Source organism: Cheilinus undulatus, linkage group 15, assembly GCF_018320785.1.
Source record: "Cheilinus undulatus linkage group 15, ASM1832078v1, whole genome shotgun sequence".
Taxonomy (NCBI): domain Eukaryota; kingdom Metazoa; phylum Chordata; class Actinopteri; order Labriformes; family Labridae; genus Cheilinus; species Cheilinus undulatus.
Genome location: NC_054879.1, coordinates 33,941,974 through 33,959,469, shown reverse-complemented (window position 1 = coordinate 33,959,469; position 17,496 = coordinate 33,941,974). Strand labels below are relative to the sequence as shown.

Sequence of the window (17,496 nt, the reverse complement as noted above, 5' to 3'; positions counted from 1 at the left end):
GTATTTTTTTAGCTTTGTCGAAATGACTTAATGAGAGGCTGTTGACGACTTTTCCCTGGCAAGGAGTTTTGTCATTCTTTATCTTAAGAAAGTCCTTATTGTCATCAGGGTGATGATTTTTAAGATGAAAAATTAAAGTGGTGGTGTTAAAGGCGTGTTTGGGTGCGCTTAATTATGACGTCCCAGATCTCCCGTACAGATTGGCGTAAATCTTATTACTGGTCAATACTGAAAATTAACTTTTTAAGCTATTACCGGCTGATACCGATATACAGCCGATAACATTGTGCATCCCCAGTTAGCTGCCTTAGCTATGTTTTATAGTTAAGCTAACTTTAAGAACATGAGCTTTAGCAAACATGGCTAAAGCTAACTTTGTGATGCAGATAACGTAGATGTGTAGCTTACATAGCTGCTAGTGGAGCGTTGTAAGCTACGCTGACTGCTTTGGAGTGTTTTCATGGAGGGTGAGCTTTTTTCCTGTATGAACACTGTTTACTTGGCTTTATTAATTAAACATATTGTAATCAGGTTTTGCAGGTCAGGTTTATGACTTTTAACTTTTGGTATCCTAACCCTTACCTCAAGCCTAAATGAATCTGAAAGTTGAATCTGATTTTATTTGTAAAGTTTTCATCTGTAATTCTGTTCTGGGATATACTGCATCTCAGGTGAATGGCCATAACAGTGGCCGTCAGAAATGAACAGGCTGCAGCCAGACTGTCTTGTGCATTATGTTAGCAATGGAGTGCAATGCTGTGCATGTGTGATAGTGTTTGTATGTGAAGCTCCTGCTATGTGTGCTCTCTTGCTTCTGGGGGAACAGAACGTTTCAGCACAGACTGGAACATCAGTATAACGCCATTGTGGAAATAATATGAATATATGACTATGTAATGGCAGAGGTTCTTTTTGGCATTTCTGCAGAAAGGCACAACATGGTGTAAAAAGAAATCTAAGGCCGCAGATATACTTGCTGTTTCACCTTTCATTAATATAGTCTGGCAGGAAGCAGCAGACGCTTAACTACATGATGTAGTGCACACTTCACACCAAACTATTTAGTGTTAATATGGATAAGAAAGTCTAGTGGCTGCCAGCAAGATGAAAAGCAAAGCTACCGGATTATGTTGGGTTTCTGCAAACACAAGAAAGTTGGGACTTGGACATGAGTTATGCAATATGCAAGCTATGCAAAAACAAGGTAAAACACTGTAGCAACACCAATCTTACAAGGCACCAGGCTTTAGCATTATTAGCAAGGCTTGTGCGGTCACACTGATTGACAATAAAAACTAAGTATGTAAATGGGATAAACTAATCAAAGCTGCACTTGATGCTTTATTTGTAAAGATGTGAGCCATACTGGGTGGCAGAAAACAAAAGATTCAGGTAGTTGCTTATTGAGTAAGAGTTATGCTGGTTAAACAAGTTATCAGTGCTTTAAGCTTCAGGATACCTTAATCTTTGTCTTTGCTGTTATTTTCTGCAATAAAAGAACAGCTAACTGTTGTAAATTCTGTCTAGGACATGTTTAATATCCAAACAGTATACATACAGTATAAGCAATATCTACCCTATATAGGAGTACGTATTATACCCAAGCCTAGTAGTTCAACACATTTGCTGCATTGACAAAAGAATGTTGAAGAACATACAGGAGAAGATGATATTGCTAAAAAAAAAAGAAGAAGAAGAAATGAAGCGGTTTCATTCCATTCAATGGAGATCACATTCATGGTATTCAGGTCACAGGATATAAATGTTATCATCCCCTCCAATTGTAAAGAATTTTCCTGAGTATTTCCTGCTTTGGTTACAAATCAGCTCAACAGGAAAATTGCAGGAAAATTCTGGGTAAGGTTGGGGAGAAAAATTGGCCCATTACACATGAGCAGAGTGTCCAAGAGAAAACACTATGAGACAGAATGCACAAATGAAAAAGCTTTCTTATCAAGTCAACAGAAAAATACAAGAAGATGATAAAAAGAGGTTGGTACTATAAGGCTTTATTCTTGTAGTGTGAAAAGCAGTAGGAGCAACAAGCACAGCAGTAGCATGAGTAATATATTATTGATATTAATGACATCTGTTTGGTCCAGAGGAACACAACAGCAAAACAGCAGCAACACAGGTCAATGTTGCCTCTTTGAGTACATGTGCATTGAATTTGAATAAGGACCTAAATGAAAACAACTCAGAGAAAGTCTAAGATCCAAAACAACACACCCTGCTGAACCTTAAGTATGGTGTCACTGTCACTGAAGCTACAACAGCTGTTTAACAGCACTGTAACATCAGACTTAGCACATCTCACAAATACAGATAATGATGTTGCTGCAACGAGAATCGATCTTCTCAAGTCTCTAATGAGCATTTTGCTCCTAGTTTAGATGCTTTTCATCTCACTCTTCTGTTCAAGGACTTCAAATGCCATCATATGTGATCAGCAGCATGTAGACTAATGCATGTCTCCTGATCACCTGAGCTCAGATGCTGCTCCATTTTTATTCACGAGGCCATTAAGCCTCCTACCTTTTCATCCCAGCTGAGTTCTTTTGAAAATTACAGTCATCAAGTAGAAAACGCTCTTTCCACTTGTATAAATGTGGCCTTACATGCTGGAGCCACTCGTCTCTCATGGAGGAGGCCTTTATGAGAGATTTCTCTGACTTCCAGGGTTTATTTCACATCAGGTTTCATGTTTAGCAGAAAAATGGAAATAAGTTAGTATTGTTACTGATACCTGCAGAAAAGCTGTACTGAAGGAAGCTTCTTTTATAACATACCTTTATAGATGAGACTTTTCTGATTTTATGTGAATTTAAATCTTCAGTATTATTTCAATTGGACTTTATTTCTGTCAAAAGTTGTAATTTCCTACTTTTTGTCTAGTAAATGGTATTCACATCCATAAAAAAATCAAACTTTGTTGCCTTTATTTGGTACGGTTTAACTGAAAATGCTCTATAAATCAAGGGCTTTTTGAGGGGAGCATGGGAGATCGCTCATCTAGTCTGCATGTTTTTTGTGGACTTGGAGATTGCTTACAATCGTGTCCCTCTTTGCAGATGATGTGGCTCTGTTGGCTTCCTGCAGCTGGGGCCGTTTGCAGCTTAATGCGAAGCAGCTGGGATGAGGGTCAGCACCTTCAAGTCCAAGTCCATGGTTCTATTTGGAAAAATGGTGGATTGCTGGATAGGAAGGATAGGATAGGAAGTGAATCCACCATTTTTGAGCAAAGAACCATGTATTTCAAATATCTTGCGGTCTCAGTTTTCGACATGCTTGAAAGACTGTGTGAACAAAAACAAGTTGTCATAACATTTTGCCTTCTTGGGAGGAACACCTTGTGTCTCAGTGAAGAAGAATGGTCTCATATCAAGCAAGCCACTGAAGCCCTCCATCCCTTTGAAGAGGCCACTAAGAAGGTGTCAGCAGAGCAGTGTTACCTTTTCCAAGGTCATACCTCCGGTCTCTCTACTCCAAAGAGCAACCTCATCTGCTGCATAGAAGGGAAACACTTTGGCTTCACACCTTGTGCTGCAGTGCAAGCGACACTTCCAAAACATCAAGTACAACCACACTCTTGCAGCCAGTACCTTTCTGGACATAAGGTTTAAGAACATTGTTTTCTGTGACACTGATAATGTAGATACTATAAAATCCTGGCTCACTGGTGAAAGCTTTAAGCAGTGGAAAGAAAAAGACCAGTGAGCAGCCATGTCAGAGCTACAGGAGTCATCTACAGGCACTGACAAGAATGCTGCATAAAATGTAACAACCAAAGGTGGCTTGTGGCAAGACTTTGACTTTTGAGTCAAAGCATTCCAAGGAAACAGAACAGTAAAAACAGATGCTTATGTAGAAATGCACAGATGGAGGAGAAAATCATCTCAAGGAGTGACGACCCCTTACTGTGGTGGCAGAAAAATCAGAGTGCATTTCCATTGCTCAGCCAGGCAGCCAAAAAATATCTGGGAACCGCTGACACCTCTGTTCCAGCTGAGAGACTGTTTTCTAAAGCAGGGGAGGTTATTAGTTAGAGGTAGTCGTCTCTAACGAAAAAATGTTAATATGTTGCTCTTTCTTAATTCAAATTTGAGAATGGAGTAGAGCAGGGGTGGGCAACTAGCAGCATGAGGACCACATGCGGCCATCAGCAAATGGGGCACCTTTTATTGTTATATTTTGATTTTCTGTATAAGTTTGTGCTATAATTATTTATTTTATTTTATTTTATTTTTTACTTTCTTGCACAAACATTTTTTTGTCCAGCATCAGTGCTTGACCTATAAATGCTCTAGAGGGATTTCCTTTTCTGTTACAGGAATAAAAGTTCTTTTACTTGTAAAGAATACTTTAAATTATGTATATAATGTCATTGGATGCTGATTATATTGTCTAGAGTGTTTGTAATGTCTTGCTGAATCTGGTTGTTGTAAAAAATGGTCTGAATCATCCTGTTAGAGCAGAGATCCAACATGACATGGTTCTGTCTGCACGAATGTGGTTCCTCTCCCTGTGGTTTCTACATGATTTCAGAGGATTTGGTTTTCTAGCCATTGCTTCATTCTCTGTATTTCCACATCTGGTTTGGTTTTGAAAAGATGTCTCTCTGTGTATAAAACTCTAAATTACAGGGTGCAGCAGCACAGATAAAAGGGGCAAAGTATCAAATTAAATGATGACGCCTGGGTTTAGAAATAGTCTCATTTAATGCACTGGTTGTTGACTCTGAACACAAGTGTGGTTACCTGCAGAAGAGCATTATGCAGTACAATGTATTCAACTCTGCACTGCAGGCAAAAGTCAATAAATCCTTTGCTGTTCTTTTCACCTCAGAGCCACTTAGCCTTTAATACAGCTCTTCAATGTACTTTCAACGACACACTGGGTTCCATTAAAGACATCTTTACTTCTGTAGCACATGGCAGGAATTAATTTAAATAACAGGCTTGTAGATGAACCACAGGAACTCAGGTTTCCTTTATACTCTCCTCTTAGCGGTTGGCTTGTTAAATAGCATTCACAGAGTACCAAGGATTCATGTTAAGTGCACTTCAGTTTAAGTGGTGGGAACTTGACTTGTGAACTCTTCCTATATTCATGCTACAATTTTACTCTTAACCTTTTTTTTTAAGTGGTTGTGTTTTTTGAAAGTTATAGAGAGTTCAATATGAAACGACAGTTATAAAGTGCACTATCAATGTTAAAATGTAGCTAAAAGACATTTATTTAGTGGCTGGTTCTAGTTCAAACTTTCATTCCTCAACAGATTTAATTTACATCATTGGTTCTCAACCTGAGGTCCCCCCTGGGGGGTGCCAGAGATCTCAGGGGGATGCAGGGCTCTCTCTGTGCTTGGTTGAAATATCTGATTTACTCTTCTACACCAAAAATCATTATGAATCATGTATACCTTAAGCAAGTAAGTCATCGATGAGTTTGAAATGTTATTCTTTACGCTGCAAAGAATTTTAAAATGTTAAGAAAAGTAAAAACAAAATAGCATGCATAAATAAAAATACAACTGATGTAATGTGGGGCGGCTATCATAGACCCTTAAATCATTCTCTTGGTATGAATAATATAAACTTCTAGTCGTATCATCCTGCCAATTTGAAGACTTCCTAATCCTCCAACTAACTTTAAAAGCTTTTCTGGTTTCAATGGGAAGGAAGCGTTCCTAAAGATGCAATCACTCTGTGATTAAGAGCAACCATTTTTCTTATTTTTGTTACAGTTTGCACATTTCTTTTGGAATAAAAGTTGACCATGGAAACTTTGCTGGATATAATTTGTGGTCTGATAAATACAGTCCATTTAATTCAACCTTAAATACTCGTAACACAACACTCATCAGGGATAAATGCACATGACCTAATGTAGGAGTGCCCAAACTTTGCCATGACAAAAACAACCATGTAACATTATCTACTGCAGGGGGGCCCCCTCTTAAATTCCTTATTACACCATCATGGAAATTAAAGTCCCTGTTAAGTGATTTAAAATAATCTTTATTTTAGGTGTGATGTATGACAGGCCAGTATGTTATGAAACAACAGGTCAAATTTCAGTCATGAAAGACATCTCTAAGTGTATAAAAGTAAGCTTCAAAATCAGGAAAAATGAGGCAGTGTAATCTCCAGGATGGTTTGAGCATGTCGGTTTAATAAGCTGAAGCCACACCCACTCCTGAGAAATATGATCCTCTCAAATTTAAAAAGATGCTACAACCTGAATGGAGGAAACATCCATCTGCTCTGGACCGGTCTCTCTGTGTCTGCCACCTGAGAAACAATCACATTTATGTCATGACAGGCAGAGAGTTTAGAGCTAAAAAGCCAGTTTCATTTTCTCATTCTGTTTTCAACACTTTAAGTATTCCTTATATCTCATTTTCTGAGTCATGTAAGTTATGTCTCTCACCCGCTTATGAGATGTCTTTGTTGTTAAGTTGCTGCTGAAAACAGCCCATTTCCTGATGTTTCTCTTGATAATAGAAGTCTTTAATGGTGATTAGAACTGAAGGGTTATTTTTTGACAGAATTGGCAGAAATAAATTGTGTCTGGATACTTGGATACTTGTCTGCTTCTCTTAATCATCCAGGGCTACAGACAAGTAGCAAGTGCTGAAGGTGAGACACACCTTCAGCAGAGACAAAGTCTGTTTTCTGGCTCAAATCTCTCTATTATGATGCTTTAAATTATCCACAGGCCACTGTGATTGATAGATTTGGGAAATTTACCTACAATGAGCAAAAAACAGCATTTAACTGGCTGTTAACCTTCCATGAAGGCAGTGACAACAACAGACTGTACTGAGATGACCTGCTCTGAGGGGTGGGGTTAGTCCCCATTGCAGGCTGGTGACATCACCAGCTCACATATTTGTCATGCTCAAACTAAACCAAGCCAGGAAAGGGATGAAAAATGTCTTAACAGTCTAAATCCAAAATTCAGTTACATGTAGATCTCAGTATTTTCACACATTTACAGCAACCATATTCCAACATATCTAGTGTGTTAAGTAACACATTTTAGATTGGACTTTACAGGGTCTTTAACTAATATCAAACATGCAACATGTTAACATATTTCCTTATTTTCAATTACCTGGTTATTCGTTTCATTAATGTGTTTTTTATCCCCCTGGAACTGGAGCTTTTACTTGGAATGCACCTGGTATGCGCCCCCAGCTCATCCCATACTGGGTGCCCCCAGGACCAGGTGGACTGGTCCAGATGTGGGGGGGATTGTGTGCATTGGGAGGATACATGGAGAGATGGATCATGGGCCTGGTACAGGCCAAGAGGATGGCCATCAGGAGGCCAGGGCAGTACAGGACCAAGGTTGACACGGCAGAGTGTTGAACCGACATATGCTCCCATACTTGACCTTATTTACAGCTGTGTTTATTCTGTGAAATCTGTATCAATATGCATATTGATGATATATAGATCTTAATCGAATTTTTAAGCACATGCCTACTGTGGTGTCGATTAAATGTTATTAGTACATTTACCTGGAAGCCATACTATAAAATGGGCCATGTTTTGTTAGTAGAGCAAAACTGTAACAATGGATCTAATTTGCCTTGCTGAGCCCCTCCATCATAGTGCTTGGTTTACAATTGGGGCCATGGGCTCCTCTTTGGGAATGGGCATTCGGAGATCAAAGGTGAAAGGTCAGGTTCATTACATCTCATGTTCATTCTTTGCTTGCAAATGAGAAATCTCCAGAAAAATAAGGAATTATCTTCAGCATTTGCACAAACATACCCTCTGACACAAGAATGAGCTGATCAGGTTTTGGAAACCCAACGTCTTAAAAGGTTTCTATAATTTCTACTACCTGAGACAACCCTGCCCAGGGGGGTAACAAGACACTGAAGAGGGATCAAGGGATGCTTTCCAAAGTAACAGAGAAATCTAGTATGATTTAAAGTGGTAAATTTTGCTCGTTGCTAAAAAAATGTTGTTAAAATGAGTTGAAGTTAAAATAAAAATGCAGTTTTAAGTGAAACTTTTTCTTATACAGCGCTTAAAAAACGTATTAGACCACTTGTCATAAAAATGAGAAAACATAAATATTTTAGAAATCTTTCAAAATTTTATTTTAAACTAACAACTAAAACTAAAAACGTTTTACCATTTTGAACAGGAATGAGGAATTTCAAACTGAATTCACCTTTTTATACCCAAATTTGAGCCGGCTCACTGGGCTTCTCTGAGAAGTCAGAAATTAATCAAGCATAACATTAAACCATTAAAACGAATTTTTCTGTTATGGAATGCAAGTAAGTAACTATAATCTGACATATTAATCAAGAAATAATAATGTGCTTTACTATTTTTTCAGTTTTTTTGTAAATCAGTACATTTGAAAATTCATGGATAACAATACTTATTATATTTTAGCATTAACAACATCATTTGGGTTAAAGAGCTTCTACATATTTATGTATTAACCATTGCAGAAACATAAAAAATGATTTTGGTAATTATCAATGCTGTTAATTTAGGGCAGCTGTGGCATAAATCTTACTTTTGTTACGGTTAGGGTGGTCTAATAAATTTGTTAAGCACTGTATATATGTAAAATGTGCAAAAAACTACCCAAAATGTATCTGTACACGATACTTCTGTGCGACATCCTACACTTCAACCACCTCCAGCTCAGGTGGGGGTCCCTTGTCTCTGACACTGTTATTTTGGGGGTCACAGGCTAGAAAGTTTGGGAACCTCTGCTCTGAACAACCACTGTATCGTCACTGTCTGGCAATTGTTTTCCTTGCAGAGGCTTTCTATATCTGCCAGGCGGTAGTTCTAGTTTATCTTTGTACTTTTTTGGTTAAGTTGAAAGCTCCTTCTCCTTCTGCAAGGCTGGATGCAAATAGGAAAATCTAAATCTGAGACAGTTCAGGGTTAGAATTATAATATTGTCCAGAACTTGAATTTGTTAAGATTAAAAGAAAACACTGTGGCATTGCTTGTTCTACAAACAATAATAGATAAAAATGAAGAAACAATAAGAGGATATGTGTCTCAAGGCTACAGCTCACAAAAAGCACACTCAGTAGCTGATACAACCCCAGAAACAGCTGTGGTGTTGAGATAAAAAGGACCTGTCTGTATCTATCATATCAGATTTAAAGCAAGGACTGGTAGAGGAAAGAAAACATTCTGTACACAACATTTCTCATGTGATTTCATCCCGGTGCTTTGAGCTCTGCTGCATTGCTCATCTGCACACTGGCTGTCTGACAATCCTCTATTTGTAGCGGGAGAATAAAACACTGGAGGAGTGCATGGACTGCCCTACAGATATTATGTAATGCACGCTAAATCAATATCAGCCAACAGGGACATAGTTGAGGTGCTTTTCTGGGTGGTTTTTTAGTTCAATTTTTGCTCCACTAAAAAGGGGAAGTCTCTCTGAGGAGTCACATCAGGCCAACAGTCTGACAGATGGACAGCTTAAAGTTAGAGTAAACTTACTAAAACTAAGGTTTAAACTGTGCAGAAAGTCTGCGTTATCTCAACAATGACAGTTCATATGTTCAGGAATGAGGGCAGCAAGGGGACAGCATTAAGGGGAAAGATATGTAGACTTGAAATCAGAAAATATCACACAGATGTTTGCCTCCTCTGTTGGACTTGTTTACAGGTTTCGGCTTGATTGGACAACTAGGTCAAATAAGCTCCCTTTAACACAAACAGGCTTTTCTCTTTCAATTTCAAACCATGACATGCATGCAAAGGCATATAGGAGCCGTTTTCAGTTCAGGTGTTTTACATATACATCATCGCCTATATTCATTTTAAAGCATATGGCTGAAGATGTAAATGCTCATCATGCCCCCTATTTTTTTAAAGCTCAAAAATAAATGCAAAAGCACCAAGTCATCAGCATCAGGAAATGCTGAGAGACACGTTCGTCTCACAGAAAACTCAAATCAAATGTTCTGCACTGGAGCTTCCACCTCGAGGCGCAGCTTAAACCCAATGTTCTGGCAAGCATCAGTGGAGCTATTTTGATGCTAGAGAAGCATCATACCAGAGAAAAAACGTTTTGAAACATATTTGGATGGTATGTTGCATATAGCTTCTGCCTGACACTTTCCTGCAAAAGGTACACCATGTGCATTTTCACATTTTCTATTTTTATACCAGCGTCCAATCATCTGTTTCTGCACTCAAAAATGATTTGTTAAACTTTAGTTCAGCTAGAACAGGGTGAACAAATGAGACACAGCTGGGTGAGTGAGTACCTGTAAGAGGTAGTCATCAAGTTGGTATCGTGCTATTTAAGGCCAATGGTCAACGCAGACTTCCTTATGAGGAGTTATTGTAAAGGTCATGTTATGTTTAACATTTGAATCTATGGCTTTAAAATAGCCAGATAGCGAGCTCTTGAAAGCTTCAAGCGGAAAGTAACATCAAACTAGCCAACAAATGGTTCTGAAGGCTGGAAGTAACAAAAATGAAATGAAAATAGTGAAGGTGATGAAAACTTCAGTGAAAATGCATTTGAATAAAAAAAAAAATGAAGTGATAAATTGTGATTTGCTTAATTTGATGTTTACTGGTTTGAGTGGCAAAATTTTCCTGTTGTGATTGGTTTTCATCCGCCAGTAATCTTTAACAGCGCAAACTTTTCCTTTTTCTTTTCACCTCAAGGGTAAAAAAAGAAAAAAGTTTTGATGAAAATAATGAAAATGAATGTAATTTGAATCATTAGGCATAAAAATGTGTGTGAATTCAAATATTAAATGATGAAAAAAATTCAGTGAAAATAACAGTGACAATCCAGTAATTATCATTCACAACATATAGGTTTTTTTTCCACCTTGAAAAAATATCCAGAAGATTTGGTTTCTGCTTAATTCTGGACTTAAATTTCAGAAACTTCACAGCGGCGAGTTTTTAAAGTGCCTGTAGAATGAAATCCAAACTTTGTGCCTTAACACACAGATATGTTGGAATAAGGTTGCAGTAAAACATGTGAAAACACTGCGATCTATGTGTGACTGGATTTCTTATTTAGACCGTTAGAAAATTGTTCACCTCTTTCTTGGTTTAGTTTTATTTGAGCAGGGCAAATATAGGAGCCAATGACATGAATTAACCCCACCCCCCCAACGCTTCAATGATATTAACTCTGGGAGCAGTTAATCTCAGTACACTCTGTTGTTAGCAAATGTCACTGCCTTCTTTGAAAGTTAACAGCCAGCAGCATGCTATGTTTTTGCTAATTGTGAGGTAAATTTCCCAAATCAATGAGCCACAGTGGTCTATGGGTCATTAAAAGCAGGATAACAGAGAGATTTGTGCCAGAAAACAGTAAATTTACTCCCCAACTTCTGTCTCTGAGCTCCGTCACAGAGCCAGGCAGCTGCCTGGTCAGAAGCATTTCTTAAAATGTGAGAGAATTGTGTTTCTCTTTAGTAGGCGTGGCTTCAACTCATTTAACTGACATGCCCACAGCATCCAAGACCAGATTTTACTGCCTCATTTTCATGAGTTTGAAGCTTAATTTCATAAACTTAGGGAGGTTTTCCATGACCGAAATTTGGCCTGGTGGTTCGTAGCATAGTGGCCTGTTATACAACACACCTAAAATACGGATTTTTTAAAATCACTTTACAGCGACTTTAAGATCATTCCCAAGGTGAAAAATGCTAGGAGTAGAGAAAAAGACTTTGTGGACACTTACATGGCTTTCACATTAGGAGTCTGGTCCCGCATCTGAATGCACTTGAGCCCGTAGTCCGTGAATGCAAACGAACTACACCTGGGCACCGGGCCCGGGCCCACTTGGGGAGGTGGTCTCGGGCGCGATTCAAGTGGACTCTGGCATGGTTTGGATGAGATGTGAATGCAACCGCGCTCGGATACAGGACAGACCATCGTATCAGCTTTATTACGTCATCGTAAAAACGAAACTTCTTAAACAACGCGGCAATATATATACACATTCTTCCTCCATAAAAAGCGGAAATCATCAGAATCCAGTCAAAAAACGGGCTGTTGTGACTCACCTTACGGATGAACACAAGTTGGAGTCAGTGAGAGGAGGTGCAAAGGCAATAAAAGTCTCCTGTCACCTCAAAAACCACTCTATCTGCGCACCGCGAGCCCATTTAATCCTCTGAGCTGCACGTATGTGCAGATACGAAGTGCGAAGTTGATGGCATCTTAAAAAGTGAATTTAAATCATCCATGGCTGCAGGATGGACTTTTTGTGGGATCAAAACAAAAACAATCCTCACTTAGGTCATGACCCCAGTGGTTGCCATGGTAGCTTCTTCTTCTTTCTCCTCCTTTGCGGGGCTGTAAACCAGCTACGTGCATACTGCCACCTGCTGTTTCAGACCGAGTAAATACACAAGTGGGCCTGGGTACGGTTCGATGTTGCTAGTGTGAAAGCAAGCCAGCGGGGGAAGGGGGAGGGGGAGGAATCGCACTGCAGCGCAGTTCGAAACAATTGGGCCTAATGTGAAAGCGCCCTAACAGAGGAGAAAACGGCAGAAAGGTGGATAGGTAACTACTAAAAATAATAGTAAATAATAATAGTATCATTTATATTAGACACAAAAATTGGCTGCTATGAGCAAATAAAGATAAGGTTACAACAAGAAAGGACATGCACACAAAACACAACTCTTCACAACCAAGCATGTGCTTTAAAACATTTCAAAGTATGGCTATTTTTTCTCCTTTTTAGATCACAAGACACTTTCAAAAGAATGTGTCATTCTTAGCAACAGGATCAACTTCACTCCCTACTCAGATACAAGTGTCTTTTCCTTGCTCAGAGTTGATCTAAGAAGGTTCCTAAATCACTTTTAGGCGAGGGCTCTTTGCTGGTTCTTTTAAGCTGAGATAGGATAGCTATCAGAGAAGTCTCAGTACGTATATAAATACAGACCATCTATTAATTTTTTGTTGCAAAGTTTTGAAAGAACTGCATACAAAATTATATTAGAAGAATAACATTCACATCAAAATTTCCATTTAGGAGACTGGACACTGTTGTTTGAGACTTTTCTTTAAGTTTTGAAATTTTCAATCAGAAAATATTCAAAGATCTGTTTCACTGAATGAAATCACCACATTTGAACCATAATTTGTCGGGTCTTTCCTATCATACTGTAAAAAAGAAGCGCTATTCAACCAACACTTTAGAGGTTTAATGGCTCGACTCTCACTGAGAAACACTTAATTGTGCATCAGCCTCTGCCATTATGTAGAAGGCTCAGCAGTCTGCAATCGAATACCACTTATATATCGACTCTGGTTCTATATTTTCATCTGCTTCTCGCTTGATCCCCCACTGTGCTTCACAAAAGCTGCTTTTGTGCTGTCAGACAAGGCTGGTATGGAAACCAGTGAACTGTCTGGCTAAGTGCTGTTATGTCATTGATCACAACATCTAAAGCCTTCCTGAAGTCATTTCTGATGACAGCTGTGTTTTAAGGAGTGTCACACCTTTAATCTCTGCTAAAAGCTCATTGGGAAGTCAAGGAGTAGGTAGAATGTCTAATTTCAGACTCATAGAATAAAAAACCCTCTGTTGAATGGCAGGAAGTTTAAAGGGTTGAGTTTGATGGTAGTGAACTATAAAAGAGTGCTGGGAGGAAACAAAAGTGCTGCTGAGACATTCTTTTTTTTATTTCTGTGCTTGTTGATTAAATCTTGTTTTTCTAAGTGCATTAATTATTTCTGCCTATTTGCACGAGCTTAAAGTGAGCCGTAAAGATGTTGCCTGGCTGTAAATGACAGCTCTTCACCTATGTACACAGATTACACTGGGTTTACTGACGACAATGCGACAGGTGGTCCGAGGAGTCTCAGTCAGTGCATTCCTTTTTCACTACAAAGCTCAGATCACACTGAGACAGGTGACATTTAAAGACTCTGCAGTGGTTCGGGGAGATTTTTCTGGAAATGTAAAGGTCAAATGATGCCAGGGTGGCAGGAAACAACACAATATGCCAGCTGCTTGTTTTCTCAGGGGGGTAGTGGTAACTTGAGCTGGGGTATAGAAATTTTCAAGGTGAATCTGAGTTCAAGTTAGTCACTTACAAGTAAAACAGAAAAACAAATAGAGGGTAGGATATTATAAATACTAATGCTTTTGACTTCATACCCCATGATGTGCCACAGGCCATCTCCCTGACAGGCACACTAACAGTGCTGTTGGATCTCACAGGGCTGCAAAAAAACCTTTATTCTTTCAACAAGATCAACAATTCTAAAAATATTTTTTGTAGTCTTTTAACTCTAAAGGAACCTGACAGATTTAACTTACACTTGAGCAGGTGATTGGTGTATATGGTACAAATGCATACATTCAAGAACACACTTTAAAGTGCACACTTGCACGTTTACACAAGACTCTGGAAATATTGGACTAAGCCTGATGTTAGCAATTTACAGTGCCTATAAAAAGTATTCACCTCTTGGATTTGGTGATTTTCTAAACCAATCTTGGTCGGTATCACTGGACCTTTAGACAAAAAAAAAGACATCTGTGTCTGGAAGGTCCAGTCACTGGTTAATCAGTATGGCTGCCATTACACCATGAAGACAGAAGAACACCCCAAGCAACTCAGAAAAAGTTTATTGAAAAGTGTAAGTCAGGGGTTGGACACAAAAAAATCCAAAACACTGAACATTTCCCCCAGAGTTCAGTTAATCCATCATCAAGAAATGGAAGGAATACGGCACATATGTTAATCTGCCTAGATCAGGCCGTCCTCACAAACTAAGTTACCATGCAAGAAGGAGACTTGTGAGAGAGGCCACAAAGACACCTATGACTACTCTGAAGGAGTTACAAGCTTCAGCAGCTGAGATGGGAGAGACTCTGCATACAACAACTGTTGCCCTGGTTCTTCACCAGTCAAAGCTTTACTGGAGAGAGGTGAACTGAAGTTTGTCATAAGGCATGTGGGAGATTCCATGGTCAAGTGGGAGAAAGTTCTTTGGTCTGATTAGACCAAAATTGTACTTTTTGGACAACAGACAGGTCACTATGTTTGGCAAACACCAAATACTACACAGCACCACAAACACACCATCCCCACTGTGAAGCAAGGTGGTGGCAGTATCATGCTGTGGGGATGCTTCTATTCAGCTGGCCCTGGAAGGCTTGTAAAGGTAAGGGGGGAAATGAATGTGGCAAAATATAAGAAATCCTGGAGGACAATCTTATTCAGTTTGCAAAGGACCTACAGCTTTGAAGGAGATTTGTTTTCCAGTAATACAATGATCCAACAAAACATACAGCGAAAGCTACACACATTGTTATGTTACCTTTAAGTTATTTTCAAGCATTGTCAAAGTCTGCCCTGTTTGTTACAATGACTTACTTTTATCATAGATGATGTCTCATGTTGTTTCTGTTAAAAATCACAAATATGAGACTTAACAAAAGGAAGCAAAGTTGCTTTTCACACAGTATCTTTAAAATAATTAAAGATACATGCTACTTTAACTTTACCCTTTCCTTCACCTCGATAAATTGTTGACAGTTAGTGGCTAAAAGGTATGCTATAGAGGTGAATGGTGCTATAGAGGTGGGAAATAGAAGGGCAGGGAAAGACAGATACAATCCTTTTGAATGCTTACACCAGGATGAGAAATGTGTGTAAAAGTCAGAAATGGATGGCTTTTACATGCGTAAAAAACCTTCAAAATTGGCATACCAAAAGTATGTTGAAAGTTCAGCTCTGGCTCTTTGGTGCATATCATTCTGACTGTTTTTCTCCTTCCACCTCCTGTCTTTCTTCACTTGTCTATTGATCAAAGGTTAAAAAAAATCCAACAAAATCTTCAAGAAAGAGAAAGAAGACAAGCCATAAAAGTTGGGAATCACTGTCCTTGACAAGCGCTTCTTCTGTGCCGTTTCTTCCAGCCTCTATCGATTGTGTCTGTCAGCCTGCTCTGTTTTCAGATCTGTCAGGTCAATGGATCCTGCTGGACTAGATCTTTATATTCCAAACCATACAATGAATTAAACCAAGACAGTGATGTGATCCTGTCTTGATCTGTTACATCAAGCTCTGTTCTTGCCGTTGTTGTTCCTCACTTACCGATGTGGGGGTCCAAGGTTGTGATTTCAGTCTCCATGCTGTTTAAAAGCGGCAACCAAGATGACTTGCAGGAAGGTCCAGTGACAGTAGGGAACCATCTTGAAAGCTCCACAGAGACAGTTGTCATCATTTTTGGTGTTCTGTAGGAGAGATATGGATGTGTGGGTTCAAGATAACTCAATTAATATCACCAGCATGTAAGAAGAGAAAACATTCACTTGCTATACATTTGAAATTCAAAGACAAAGTTTTGACATGCTGCTGTATGACACATAAGATCTCTATTGATTATTTAGATACTCGATGATCAGTTTACCCCCAGACAACAGAAATCAATTAACTTCTCCATGTGTAATATAATGAACCATGCAGATTCTCTTTGTTTACTAAATATCCCTGACATGAGCATGTATTATTAAGTGAACAGACACTCTGAAAACTCCCACAGCGAGGTCTGTGAATAATTCAGAGCAAACCAGGGAGAGGAGGAAAGCTGAAGAGGAGACGTGATGGTGAAAGAGACATGGCGAACCTAGATATTTTTTGTATTTTGACTGAGATGATAAACAAAGTCAGCAGCATTAAAAGCAGCAGAAGCAGCTGTGACTCAGCTCATGGTGGTGATTAGGGACCTTATTGATGCTGTTAGCGCCAATTCGTGACACTTCCCCTCATACCCGTTTCTAAACTCAGTCAAAAGCAAACAAAGTCACAGCACATGCATATTTTTAGATTCTCGATAATTTAAGCTTTTCGTTTATACAAGTATCACCATGTCAAATCAAGTAAACGCCCGCTTACCTGGTTAGAAATCACAGAAAAAGGCGATACCCATAACTCCAGCACCTAGCTAGTTTGTCTTCCCTATTCAAGTATAACTGCGCTAGCTTACTGAAAATTAGTAGGTCCACTGCAAACCAAGGCTGATAGTTGCAAATTTTTCATGTTTAATATCGTATACCATTACCAAAACAGCTGAAAATTTAGAGCTAAAGTAACTCACTGAATCTGAAGCAACGTAATAATTCCTGTTTACCTCCAACTGAGCATAATGGGAAAAATACGTTTGTGCTGCTAGCTAGCCGTTTCTTCTTCTCTGCTTTCATGTTTAAGGCCTTACTAGTATGTTCTCCTGTTGACAGGGACGTCTCTAGAAGTGAAAGACAGGGGGGCTTAGCCCCAAGGGTTGCAGGTAATGCGCACATAATGAGGGTTAACATTTTTTTAAATCTAACCTTAAAGGGCTTTATTTATTTATTTATTATTAGTTGTAGTGCATTTATCAGAACCCATATGTGGCTCTCTCATTCACTCTCACTCTCTTTCCGTCCCTGTTTTCTTTGGAGGACTCTGCATCTATTAATTTATCTATTGAAATGTAATACAATTCA

At 38.9% G+C, this 17,496-nt stretch overlaps 1 protein-coding gene across 4 annotated transcripts in view; it reads right to left on the bottom strand.

Moving 5' to 3' along the window:
• Positions 1–17,204, bottom strand: part of acod1 (aconitate decarboxylase 1) — a 40,059-nt gene extending 22,855 nt beyond the window's left edge. For 2 of the 4 annotated variants that reach the window (XM_041806851.1, XM_041806855.1), the window contains exons 1-2: positions 16,907–17,194; positions 16,106–16,245 (exon numbers count right to left, since the gene is read on the bottom strand). The gene's annotated coding sequence lies outside the window, so the exon portion shown is untranslated. Of the gene's footprint in view, positions 1–16,105; positions 16,246–16,906 lie in introns of all 4 variants that reach the window. The other 2 variants (XM_041806853.1, XM_041806852.1) reach the window with 2 other exon arrangements.
• Between the last annotated feature and the right edge of the window lie 292 nt (positions 17,205–17,496).